This window comes from Pogona vitticeps, chromosome ZW-PAR (assembly GCF_051106095.1).
Source record: "Pogona vitticeps strain Pit_001003342236 chromosome ZW-PAR, PviZW2.1, whole genome shotgun sequence".
Taxonomy (NCBI): Eukaryota; Metazoa; Chordata; class Lepidosauria; order Squamata; family Agamidae; genus Pogona; species Pogona vitticeps.
The window spans coordinates 2291681-2303986 of record NC_135800.1 but is presented as its reverse complement, the minus strand read 5'-3'; the positions used below and the strand labels follow the sequence as shown (position 1 = coordinate 2303986).

General features: G+C 45.5%; 1 protein-coding gene and 1 long non-coding RNA gene across 14 annotated transcripts in view; one reads left to right on the top strand and one right to left on the bottom strand.

The window, feature by feature from the left end:
- RAPGEF1 (Rap guanine nucleotide exchange factor 1) overlaps positions 1 to 12306 on the top strand; it is a 106345-nt gene that overhangs the window by 54049 nt on the left and 39990 nt on the right. The gene's annotated exons all lie outside the window — the stretch shown is intronic.
- Positions 1331 to 5814, bottom strand: LOC144585145 (uncharacterized). Its single transcript, XR_013539658.1, has 2 exons — positions 3783 to 5814; positions 1331 to 3240 (listed from the first exon to the last, which is right to left on the bottom strand). It is a non-coding gene; the product is annotated as an uncharacterized LOC144585145 (long non-coding RNA).

The following is a 12306-nucleotide window of genomic DNA, read 5'->3' as shown; positions in this document are numbered from 1 at the left end:
ACAGGAAGAGATTTCCCCTTTATATACTAGTGGATGTCTTCTGCCTCGAATTCCTGCAAAAATTCCTTGCATGTTTTTTCCTGGGTGGGAGAGGTTGGGCAGAATTCTTACACCCCAGCCAAATTCCACACACACACCCCAATTTAGAAACAGCCCGACTGTCGGGCCTCAAGTGGGACAAACAAACATTCCTGGAGCAGCCGGGTTGTATTAAGTAATTTTCTTTGGAAACCTCCCAGTTTTGACTGTTTAAGATGTTTGGAAACATTCTGGAATCTTAAAATAAAGCTGTCAGGAATGGAAACGGGAAGGGAGGGGGGGGGACACAGATGACTAAGCCATCTGTACTTAATGTTGTTTACAAGGACTGCTTTGGAAATAAACAACATATTAGCATCCGAAGTGGGGGGGGATGATAGTAGATCAAAATTATAGTAGAAATTCTACCGCTTGCTTTGGACTCAGTGTCGCTAGTACGGAGTGGTCTTAACCGACCAGATAGGTGGGATATAAATAAAATAAATAAATAAATAAAAATAAAAATAGTGTGTTCCTTGCAGCGAGCGTTGGCGTCTTGTGATGCGACACACGGAGTGTCCTGCTGTGTAGCTGTTCTGAAAATGTAATCACAAAGTTGGTTAAGTCTGTTCAGGAAAATATTCAGTATTCTGTCTCTCTGTGCCTAATAATAATAATAATAATAATAATAATAATAATAATAATAATAATAATAATAATAATAATAATAATAATAATAATAATAATAATAAATTGATGATGATGATGTTGCACCAGTATAACAGTAATAGAATGAAGAAATATCTTGATAATTGATCTAGCAATTCCAGGGGATGACAGAGTTGAAGATAAAGAATTGGAAAAATTAACAAAATACAGAGACCCGGCGACAGAAATAACGGGGTTGCAAATGAAACGCATTTCGGTGATCTCCATAGCGATCAGGGCATTGGGAACAATGCCGTAGAATTGTATAAAATATTATAATCAGCTGGAGATCTCTGAAATAACAGGATCAGAGCTGCTGAAAAACGGCAATATTAGGAACAGTGTAGATATTACACCAATATTGAACTGATACTTAGTATATTTCTTTCTTTATTTATTTATTTGATTTATATCCCGCTCATCTGGTCTGGTCGACCACTTCATATGTTAATGAATACCAGTCAAAGACTATGTCCTGTATCTTCAAATCATCATCATCTACCTTTCTCATGAAGGAATCATTGCCTTTGTTAGCTTTTGTTTTTAGAGTGGTATCTGATGCTTTTAGTATCAGATACCACTCTGATGTATTGTAAACTTCCTCTTTTTAGCTTTAAATATTGTCTTTTAGTGGCGTAACCTTCCATGGGTCCTTCTTAAGAAGAAAGGCTGGGTGAAAAAAATTGTTGAATGAATGAATGAATGAGAACCATCATAAGCATTTTTCTTCCATTTGACAACATCTGCCTCCTTTAGTGACCTAGAAGTTATTCATCCTCACCGCAGATGATTAGGCAAGGGGCTGTTTATAAATCTATGTATGTCAGTGTTGTAAAAGAGGCAAGATTCCAACTGCTGAATTAACAAGACTTTAAAAAATTAACAGGAATCTTCCACCCCACTCAGATTTCCATGTTTCCCTCCAATCTTATTAGCAAAAAACACTTGGGGACTGTTTTTGTCTGGGTTCGCCTGATGCTCCTTCAGCAACCGTTTTAGCATCATCTTCTCCTCCAGCCTGTTTCCTTGTGTTTGTTGTTGTGTTTGTTGTTGTTTTTTTTTTTTGGTCAATAGTGCGTGATGTCCAGTTTTGGGGACTGGATATGGTCCATGAGCTAGCCATTCAGCTGTCCTTGCTTTAGATGAAATCAGTAGAGGAAGGGGAGTTTTCTGAGGCCAAATGTTAGATGCAGGCTTTTTTTCTTTCTTTCTCTTGGGGGTGCTTTCTAAATGCAGGCTCCGATTGTCCCTCGGGGGGTTACGCTTGCACGCCGGCAATTAAATCATTGTGCACAGGTTTGCTTCAAATGAACTCATACGTCTCAATTGGAGCCGGGCATGAGGTCATTCCTTTTACGGTTCCCCTTCCGCATGTGTCAGGCTACCATTCAGAACAAAGTTAGCACAATCATCATCCTCTCTCAGAAGCGCAGAGCTGGAAAGGGACCCTGTGGATCCCCTGTCAAGGAGGCCCAGAGGGGGGAATTGAACTCCCAGCCCTCTGGCACAAATACTGACCTCTCTTGCTGTTCCTAAAATATTCTCAACCCGAAGGTTTTCTGTGGCAGCCTAAATCTTGCAATCTGGTCAATACTCCCAAAAGTGCAATATTGCTTTGAAAGAAGCAAGTTTCTAGTTCGTAAGAGGGCTTTTTTTGTAATGTCTCTTGAAGATAACCAAAACCAGACAGCGCTGGAGGGTCATGGTGCAGAGCTTTTCAGGGTTCATGGGATGGATTTTCAGGGTCTTCCTTAGCCCTTTGTCTCTCTCGATGCCCAAGAGAAACAGAATGAATTAAAATCAGAAGCACATGTACAGAACGTGATCCGTGTGCAGGTTTTTTCCCCCCCTTCCGTTCTTATCATTGTAGGGATATTGGGAACCATCGCTCCAGGTTTCTTGAGAAACAGCGCTTAACTTGTTCGCGCTTTGTTTGTAGACGTGAGCATTGCTGTCAGTTTGCCTGGGGGGGGGGGGTCCCTTCCGCAATCCTGCCTCCTGGATGAAATATTGGACATTACAGTAGAACCAGGGCAGAAACGCCCGTTCCCTCCGCCGAAGCTCTTGTGAGGAAGTGCTGCTCAGACTTCACCGGAAACGGGCAGGAATCTCAAACATTTGGCTTTGCAGATGGGCTGAGCCGATTCAAAGAAATGCATTCCGTTGCTTGCAATCCTTTGAGCAGCTGAGGAGTCTTCTGGAAAGTTGACCCTTGTGCTGATTGAAGGGTGAGGGACTCTGGCGAGGTGGTGAGAGGCAGTAGCACGTTGAGATGCCCATGAACAGCCCAGGCAAGGGGCTGAAGCGGTCTCACGGCACCCTAGCTTTATCTCAACCAGCAGCGCCGGTTACCGTGAAATGGTGGTTATCCTGTCCCATTCGAGTAGTTTGCATGTGTGGTTTTTAGTCTTAAACACGGTATATTTGAAAGGAAGATTGCTACTCCTGAGGTCTTCTGGGGTGGCAGATTTCCCTTCGTGTTGGGAAGATTTTTGGGGCGGTAGGGTTTGCAGCCTATCTCTAAAAACAAGCGGGGGAGACTCTTATTATTATAAAAACAATCTGCTGCGCTGCAAACGTTAGGGCTTAAAAATAGCTGTCCAAACTCTTTGCGACGTGATTTAATTTTTCCTCCGGATTCTTCGCAAGGCATAAGTTGTGACATCGTTCTAGCTACATCTGTGGGGGGGATCCCGCCACGGATCGGGCTGCCCAGTCCCAACCCGAGCTGACTAGACCAAGCCGGTGGCGATGGGGGAGCGTTAAAAGCTTTTCTGAAATGGGTAGAACCGTTACTGTGGGGACAAGAATCGAATGGAGAATCCTGCTTCCGGTTTAAATCTACTAGGGGTGTGTGATTGAATCCAATCTGTGTGGTGTCCATGTTAAAAAAAAAAAGCAAGACTTTTCTGCAGGTCAGGGAGGAAGGAATTAAAAAGTGACTTCTGTAATTTGTATAAATTAGGCAAGCTGAGGGTACATGCATAAGGCTTCCTATTTTAAACCCTTCTGCCTAACAGTGAGAAGCATGGATCTACCCTGCCGCCCATCTCCACCTATACCAAGCGGTCTTTTCTCTGCCATCGGATTGTAACCTCAGAACTTTTGTCCGAACACCTCCAGATTTGGCACAGATGAAAAGCAGACTTCCCGATATATCTGTGGCAGATTTGGTGCTGATCCGAGTTCCAGTTTCATAGTTACCATTCTTTTTTTTTTTTTGCTTGGGGCACCCCTCTCTTTTTTTGAGTAGGCTTAACGGAACGCTGAAGGCTGCCGGCGCACGGTGCATTGCGTGGCCGACTGGCCACGTTATCCTTGGTTCAGATTCTGGACCACAAGCCGGTGTTTCCCCTGAGTCAGTCCCATCTTATTTTTGCCCATTGCAGTTTTTGAGCAAGGGATCGGGCAGAGTTGTGGCTAAAAGTCTCTCTCTCTTCTGTCTTCGTACTCTCAGGAGAGACTTTACTCTTTTAAGGAATTGTGGGGTTTTTTTTATAACATATAAGCTTGTCTTACTCTGGGCAAGTGGGGTGCTCTGTCCTCCGGAACACCCTCTCTCTGTTCCGTTATGAGGCTTGCTCTTTGTTTTCCTTGATGTGGTGCTTCTTCTCCTTTCTTCTTCAAACCCTCTTGTCCCTGCAGTTTATTCAACCGCTGCCATAATGTTTGTCCTGATAACTCTGTGGCTGCATTGTGAGCAGCCCTTTTCTACAAGGGGGCCTTTGTCCACTCGGTCTTGACCGGGTTCCCAGATTGAGGAAGATCAGAGTCCTGGGCTAAGCCAGCCCGACTCCATCCCTCTAGCAGGCAACGTCTACGGATGTTCTGATATGGTCACACACCTTGAGCAGTTGAGGCTCTGGATTTGCATCCTGCCCTGGAATGGCACACCTGAACGGGCAGATATTTTGTGTGTGCGCGCTTAGCAGGATTGACCAATGTGTTCTCTCTACGACAGAGAACACGTAGTCTTCTTAAATAGATCTGTGGTGTTTAAACTAATCATAGTTCAGCTTCCCTCCGTGGGCGAAAAAAAGAGACAACAATGAATATCTGCTTTTGAGGCATTACGCTAGCCTCGGTGGTTGGACGGCTGCCTCTAACAAAGCCCTCAAGCCTTCTCTTGTCCGGAGAATAGACACATTATTTTCTTGTTAGTATAGCAGTGAGTACTGCGCAGCTTCAATAATACAGTTCATTATGTGGGTATATATTTCTCTAATCAGCATCTTCCCTCGAGAAGATGCTCCATCACTCCCTCTGAAATGGCCTGTTCTTTGAAAGGCCAAGTACGTCCACAGTAGATAATGCTGGACTGTCGGGCTGAGTTGCAGTTATGAGAAATGTCTGGGTTGTGCATGCATGCATGCGTGCTTACGAAGACGGTTCCCCAGATGTGCTTGGGGTCCAGCTTCCAGAAATCCTAGCCGGCACTTTGGTTACCTTTGGGGTGCAAGAATTCCTTCCAGTTGACTGGGAGTCACGTTCTTTCGAACCCCGTCTCCTAATGAAGTTGTCCAAACCAGACATAGTCCTATGATAGAAGGCTACTTACCACAAGCTCTTGAAACACAACCACCAATAATAGGGATTATTTTTTGGATTATTGTTAATGCTCCCTGCTCAAGACTACAGAAAGAAGAGTCATCAGGTGTCTGGCAGACTGCCCTATGCGATCGATGGGCTGAATGAAGCTTGGGAGAGGCCAGGCTTGATTTATACCACCTTGCCAGCGCAATAAATTTTAATGGCCTGATCGTAATCCTGAATTTTCTTTCCTGAGTTAGTGTCAGCATGAAAAGCGTTGCTGAGCCACCCAGCAGTCAATCCCTTCCTTCGTTTCTGCCTTCACCCTTTTTTGCTTTGGCCTCCTGATGGGTCGGGCCAGGCCTGCATCTTTAGATTTGTCTCCTCATACATGTCCATGCCATGATTTCTGTTTTTAAGGTTTTATCACCTTGGGGGTAGTTCCAGCAGCTCAGGCATTTCCGAGGATGGGGACTCAAGTCAGACTTAAGTCGCACCAATAACTCAACTCAGGGGTTTTTTTCCCCCCAGTGACTCAGAGTTGGAACTCACGTCCCTCTTTTTTTTTATTGGGGGAAAACTTGTTTTTAATAGAGACTTGGACTGGGTACCAAAGACTCGGACTCTTGACTTGGAAACAAAGACTCAGACTTGGGACTTGTTAACAAAGACTTGGACTTGGAAACAAGGACTCAGACTTGGGACTTGTTAACAAAGACTTGGGACTTGGAAACAAAGACTCAGTCTTGGGACTTGGTACCAAAGACTCAGTCTTGGGACTTGGAAACAAAGACTCAGACTTGGGACTTGTTAACAAAGACTTGGACTTGGAAACAAGGATTCAGACTTGGGACTTGTTAACAAAGACTTGGGACTTGGAAACAAAGACACAGACTTGGGACTTGGTACCAAAGACTCAGTCTTGGGACTTGTTAACAAAGACTTGGGACTTGGAAACAAAGACTCAGACTTGGGACTTGGTACCAAAGACTCAGACTTGGGACTTGGAAACAAAGACTTAGACTTGGGACTTGTTAACAAAGACTTGGGACTTGGAAACAAAGACTCAGACTTGGGACTTGTTAACAAAGACTTGGACTTGGAAACAAGGACTCAGACTTGGGACTTGTTAACAAAGACTTGGGACTTGGAAACAAAGACTCAGACTTGGGACTTGATACCAAAGACTCAGTCTTGGGACTTGGAAACAAAGACTCAGTCTTGGGACTTGGAAACAAAGATTCAGACCTGGGACTTGGTACCAAAGACTTGGACTTGGGACTTGTTAACAAAGACTTGGGACTTGGAAACAAAGACTTAGACTTGGGACTTGTTAACAAAGACTTGGGACTTGGAAACAAAGACTCAGTCTTGGGACTTGGAAACAAAGACTCAATCTTGGGACTTGGAAACAAAGACTCAGTCTTGGGACTTGGAAACAAAGACTCAATCTTGGGACTTGGAAACAAAGACTCAGACTTGGGACTTGTTAACAAAGACTCAGACTTGGGACTTGGTACCAAAGACTCGGAACTTGGTACCAAAAACCTGGACGTGGGTCTCGGACTCAAAGACTTGACAACATCCGTGGGCATTGCTGATTTTTATTTTTATTTCCTCTTTGTAGCTGTCGTGTTGCCAGTAAAGCTCCTCATGCGCTTGATCTGCCGCTGCAGCCAAATATTGGTGCATGCATCAACAGCTCTGGTAATGTGCTTTGCTTTAGCTTTGCTGAGCACACACCCAGTGAGGGCCTCCTCTTTTGTGCTGAAAGCTTTCAGGCCTCCGGGCTACGGGCAGCTGCCCCTCCACTCCCAGTTAATTAGGGAGCCGGCAGGAGAGCAGAGGGTGTGGAAAGTGGAGGCACCATCTCCCTTGGGCAACGGGTTTAGATCGGATTTAAAAGGACCTTGCCAGAGAGAGAGAGAGAGAGAGAGAGGAGCCGATCTCTTCCATCATGCTGGATTTTTGTTTTTGAAACAAAAGGAAGAACCTCATTTATTGGGGGGGAATAATATCTGCGAATCTCAGCAGAATAAACCTAGCCCATCGCTCTTTGAAATATGAAATGTCAATCTATTTTGCTCATCTTTGTTTGCTTCTTAACGTCATGCGCCTACGGATACATGACGACGGTCTGTCTGTTGGAAAAAAATATATAGAACATGGCTAGCCTGGGGCGGCCACAGACTTCCCTGCTGGTTGACAGCGTGTGGCTCCATGTTGGGTCGCCCCCTCGCGCTGCTGGCAAGCCCAGCCAACAAGGAAGAGTGCTAAGAATTGCAAGCCACACTTGGGCCCATCACCATTTGCATCCTGCTTCATCCCGGTTTGCCATCTCCACCCTCGTTTTGAAGGGTGGAAATCAGGGTCCCCGTTCTCCTACAGCCCAGCTGCTCTGAAACTTGAGCTTATGTTGCAAAACGTCTTCCTTGCTGGCCATTTATCCTGTCCTCGCTCCCCGACCAGCTTCGTTACTGGGTTGTTTATTTCTGTAAAAACTTTGGTCGACTGGGGTTGGAATGCTTGTCCCCCCAATGTCTCCTGCCTGCTTTAAAATTTCTGACCCACTGAGAAAAGGCTCTTCTCCCCCCCCCCCGGAGGTAGAACTGGATTATTTAAATGGCTGCGCTTTATATCTCATCCTTCTGTGGCTGAAATCCTGTTGGGCAGCTTTACCCCGTGCAACGAGGATGATGTCAGCGGGTGGCGGAAACATTTCGCTTAATTTCATTTAAAATTTGATTTAAAGTAATGTAATATTTGATTTGATTTAACTTAAAACTCCTAAAACTTCTGAGGCTCTGTCGGGATCCCTTTTGCCCCAAAGAAACCTTCAGGGAGTGCAGAGAAATTAGTTTCGGAAAATTCGAATTCACCATTCGTCAGACCAAGTTGCCTCCCTTTTCAATGGTGCCTCCACAGTCTTATGACTTGGGTTCTGGGTGGGCTTTTAATAGCAAATCATATAACAGTTTCTCTCTTTTCGTCATCTGCTTTAGGGCTTTCCGGCCAGTAAACACCGACTCCCACACCAAGGACTTGTGAGATCAGGGACCTTTCATTTATTCTGCTTTCATTTTGGGAGTCGTTGGGTTCCTGATGCGAATCACTTCCTGTTTGGAGGGGAGGCCCAGTTTTCCGTAGCCCTCTGGGTCTGTCCATCTCAGCGAATGCACACCCCGACAAGCGCGCTGGTGGAATAATGCGAGCAAAGAGCAGAAAGGGGCGGGGGGGGGGGGACTTAGCCTGCAGGCAGAGGTGGGTGTTAAAAATCAACAAGGGTTGTTTGCCTGCCGCTGTCTATTTAAGGCAACACAAGCTTTCTAGTGTGAAAGTCTGTCTCTGGCACAGCAGAGAAATATTGAACGTGTTCCGGGTCTTTAAATAATATTGGTGGTGGAGGCCACTAAATGTAAACTGGGTAGAGTTTATAATAACATCATTTGTGACTGGTTCATCCGTGCTGTTTTACGCAGATGCATAGGGGTTTGTGTCTGAGTGGTTTAGATCTCTGGTTGCTTAGCCAGAGGCTGGCAGTTCGATTCCCCCACTGGGTCTCCTCAATAGGGGCTAGAATCGATGATCCGTAAAGTCCCTTCCGTAAAGTCCCTTATTATTATTTCTAATTTGAGCAGAATTTTTTTAATGATAGTTACATAACAAACCCCCAACCTTTGCTTCTTTCCTGTAGCTTTGACTGTGTCTCTTACTCTCTTGAAAATAAATCTGCCCATTCTTCATTAATGTTTGTAAATGAGGCCTTATGGGGAAGGGCAGATTGCTCCCCTCCGTGTGTTCTGTATAAGATCCAAGGATGTGGAAAATTCTCGCTAAATTCTCCATCCTTGTTGATTTGGGTTGCCTTGATACATTTAGACACCTAGATGAAGAACCTGCAGGCCCCACAAAGTTTGTTACCTTTAGCGCAAAGTTTATTACCTTTAGTTTTAGCCCAAGAACACCTGGAGGCCCATGATGGGGAACCATGGATCTAGAACCGTGGTTCCCAACCTTGGGTCCTTAGAGGTTCTTGGACTACAACTCCCAGAAATCTTGGCCAGCACAGCAAGGCTTCTGGAGACTCAAGGAGGCCAGCCACTGATGTCGAGAGAGGCTAACATCCTATCCGATGTTTCACGAAACAATGCCGGACCTGTTGCAGTTTTGCATAACTTGTCTTAACCCTGCAGGTTGTGCTCTAACGTTGGGCCAGTATCTCCAAAAAAAATATTTCTGCTGTCCCACAGGGTCAAGAAAAAGCAGAATGAGCTGGTGAGGACAGGAGGATCAAGGATTTAGAAGGACAGAGGGATGTGAATGATAGTAAAAGGCAGTTAACTTTCATAGAGGCTTCGTAGAACAACTCCTTGGCACCTTTACAATATGCTGGGCTCATTGAAGAAAGCCATGGCTATTTAACTCATTTAGCTAAATCACTTCCTTTTGTTGTTTGGTTGCGTCCTAACAGTGACCTCTTCTGTGGGAGGGCTGGCAGGCAGACAGAGATTAAGCCATTGTGTAGGGAAAAAGGCTGTGTAAGTAGGTTGTTAAAATATACTTTATTCCCATGGCTATTGGGGAATGTATGAAAAGAGCTGCGTTGAACAATGTCAACCCATTGTGCCCGACCTAACCCACTGTTGTTCTACCCTGACGGATGACAGCTGTCCATCTGTCTCCCAGTCCTCCTGTCTGAGGTTCTTTCAGGTGGAGATGAAAACCAGGTCTTTCATTTCAAGAAGGGACTCTATGGTAGAGTGGAGGTCCTCTCTTTCTCTGTTGTTATGATGGGAGTTCATTGTTCTTAAGGACAGCTACCCATGTTGGTAATGGTGGACGCCGCGCATGTCTGAAGGTCATGAAGATGGGCTAGGCTGCTTGAGAACAACCCGAATGAGTTTACATTGGGCTGTGGCTTGTCTTCTGCCACTGGTTAGGTATTCTAGCTATACTCTGTTCCTCCTCTGCGGAACAGTTAATCGTGCAGAGATGCAGGATCTGGTCTCCAGCATAGGCACATGTTTTGGTCTAATCCGGCCCTTCTAAATAGGTAGTTCTGTTGACTATGCGCCCTTAGTGTGCGTTTTGTGCCATCAAGTCAAAAAGCAATTTATAGCGATCCTAATATTCAAGATAAGTGAGTTACTGAAATATTTTTTACCAGTTTTTCTTTCTTCCCCAACGAGTTTCCACGGCTTAGTGGAGATTCGAATCCAGGTCCCCTGGGTGGCCGTCTGTTGCTTTATCCACCCCACCCTACTGGGCATCTACTTTATTAGTTACACACACGGATTTAGAGCGACCAGCTTGTGGATTAAAACTCCGAAGCCAAAAGCATTGGCTGGTTCTTTTAAATTCAGCCTTTTCTCCACAGCGGGTTGCGAAGGCGGCCACGTGCAATCCGTGGCTCTTTTCGATGAGTTCATTTCGAATCCCTGGAGACAGTAGTGGGCTAAAAAAGCCAGTGGTACGACTTGATATGGGATAGCATCCTGTGTTCCTTGTCTTATGTGCCGTCTTGCTGCTGGGCTCCCCTTTCCACTCAAAAGAATAATATAAGACTTGGATGAACTCTCTGTCTGCGCTCTACCTGAGGTTTTCCCCCATCTTCCCCTTTTTTATTAGCTAATCCTCCCTCTCTCTCTCCTCTCTCTCTTCATCCTTCTCTCAGGCCTCTGCTTCTCTGCCCACCCTTTTCAGATCACCTGCTTTTTTTATAATTTATAATCTGTAACCTTAGAACTGCAGGGTTAGAAGGGATCCGATAGATCATCAAGTCCAGCCAATGTCAGGGAGGCTCAGTGGGTTTGAACTTTCAGCTGACAGCCTCCAGAAACCCTTCCAGGCCACCCAACCATATTGATATGGAGAGTTTCTGAGGAGTTTTTTTTCTCCAAAGGAATGTTTTCGAGTGTCTTGCTTGAGACCTCTCGTTTCTCACACCTAAGTTAAGGAAACCAATGGGTGCGAACCGGCAGCTGTCCGACAATTCAATTCCGTGTGTTGGCCTCCTTCTGTGGCCAGTCAACAGCCCTAGTCAGATCCACCCGAAAGGTCCACCCATTCCAGCATCCTGTTTCCCACACTCGCTGGCCAGATGTTTCAGGGAAGCCCACAAGCAGAACAGGGAGGGACCCACCCTTTCCTGTTATTCCTCCCGGCCGCTGGTACGGAGTGGAAGCAAATTCTCTTTTCAAAGACTTGAAAGGTAGTTCTGTAGAGGAGAGGCAGGATCTGTTCTCCATCCTCCCAGAGTGTAGGGCACGTTGATTTGTTGTTATAAGAGCACAACGACAAAAAAAGAAAGAGAGAGAGAGCTTGAAACGTGAGTCAGGAGCCCTTAATTTGGATCTTCGTTTAGCTACGGTAGAAATTTAACAGGGGAACAGTCCTTAAACCATCATCCCCAGTAGGGAGATAACAACTGTGGCCTACCTCACAAGGCTATACGTATAAGAGTTCTGAAAATTACTGTGAAACACTTTCAGTATCGATGCCTGCATCAGCAGTAGGTCAGACTAGAAGACCTTTGGGGGTCCCTTCCAACTCTAAAAGCCCATGATTTGCAGAGGTGTTATACGGCGGTCCCTGCTTGAGACAGGCCGCCTACCTTAAATAATACATGCAGAATACTGTAAAGTGGCAAATTAAAGGGGTCATTCTAAACAGGTTGTGTAATCATGGGTTCAAGCGACAAGAAGCCAGATTTAGGCTGAATATCAGGAAAACGGTCACAACTGTTAGAGCAGTACAACGATGGGACCCATGACCTCAGAGGAGGCGGTGAGCGCTCCAACGCTGGAGGCCATCAAGAGAAAACTGGGTCACGATCTGTCCCATCTGCTTGGATTGGGATCCCTGCCTTGAGCAGGGGGTTGGACCGGATGACCTTTGAGACCCCCCCTTCCAACTCCCATCATGATCTGATTCTGTGCACTTTGCATGCATCCCCTCCTTCAATCCTGCAGCGATTTCAAAGTACAGCTGTGGAAGATGATTTCCTTAAACCCTGGAGAGAGCCACCGCCAGTCAGAGGATTTTTGCACC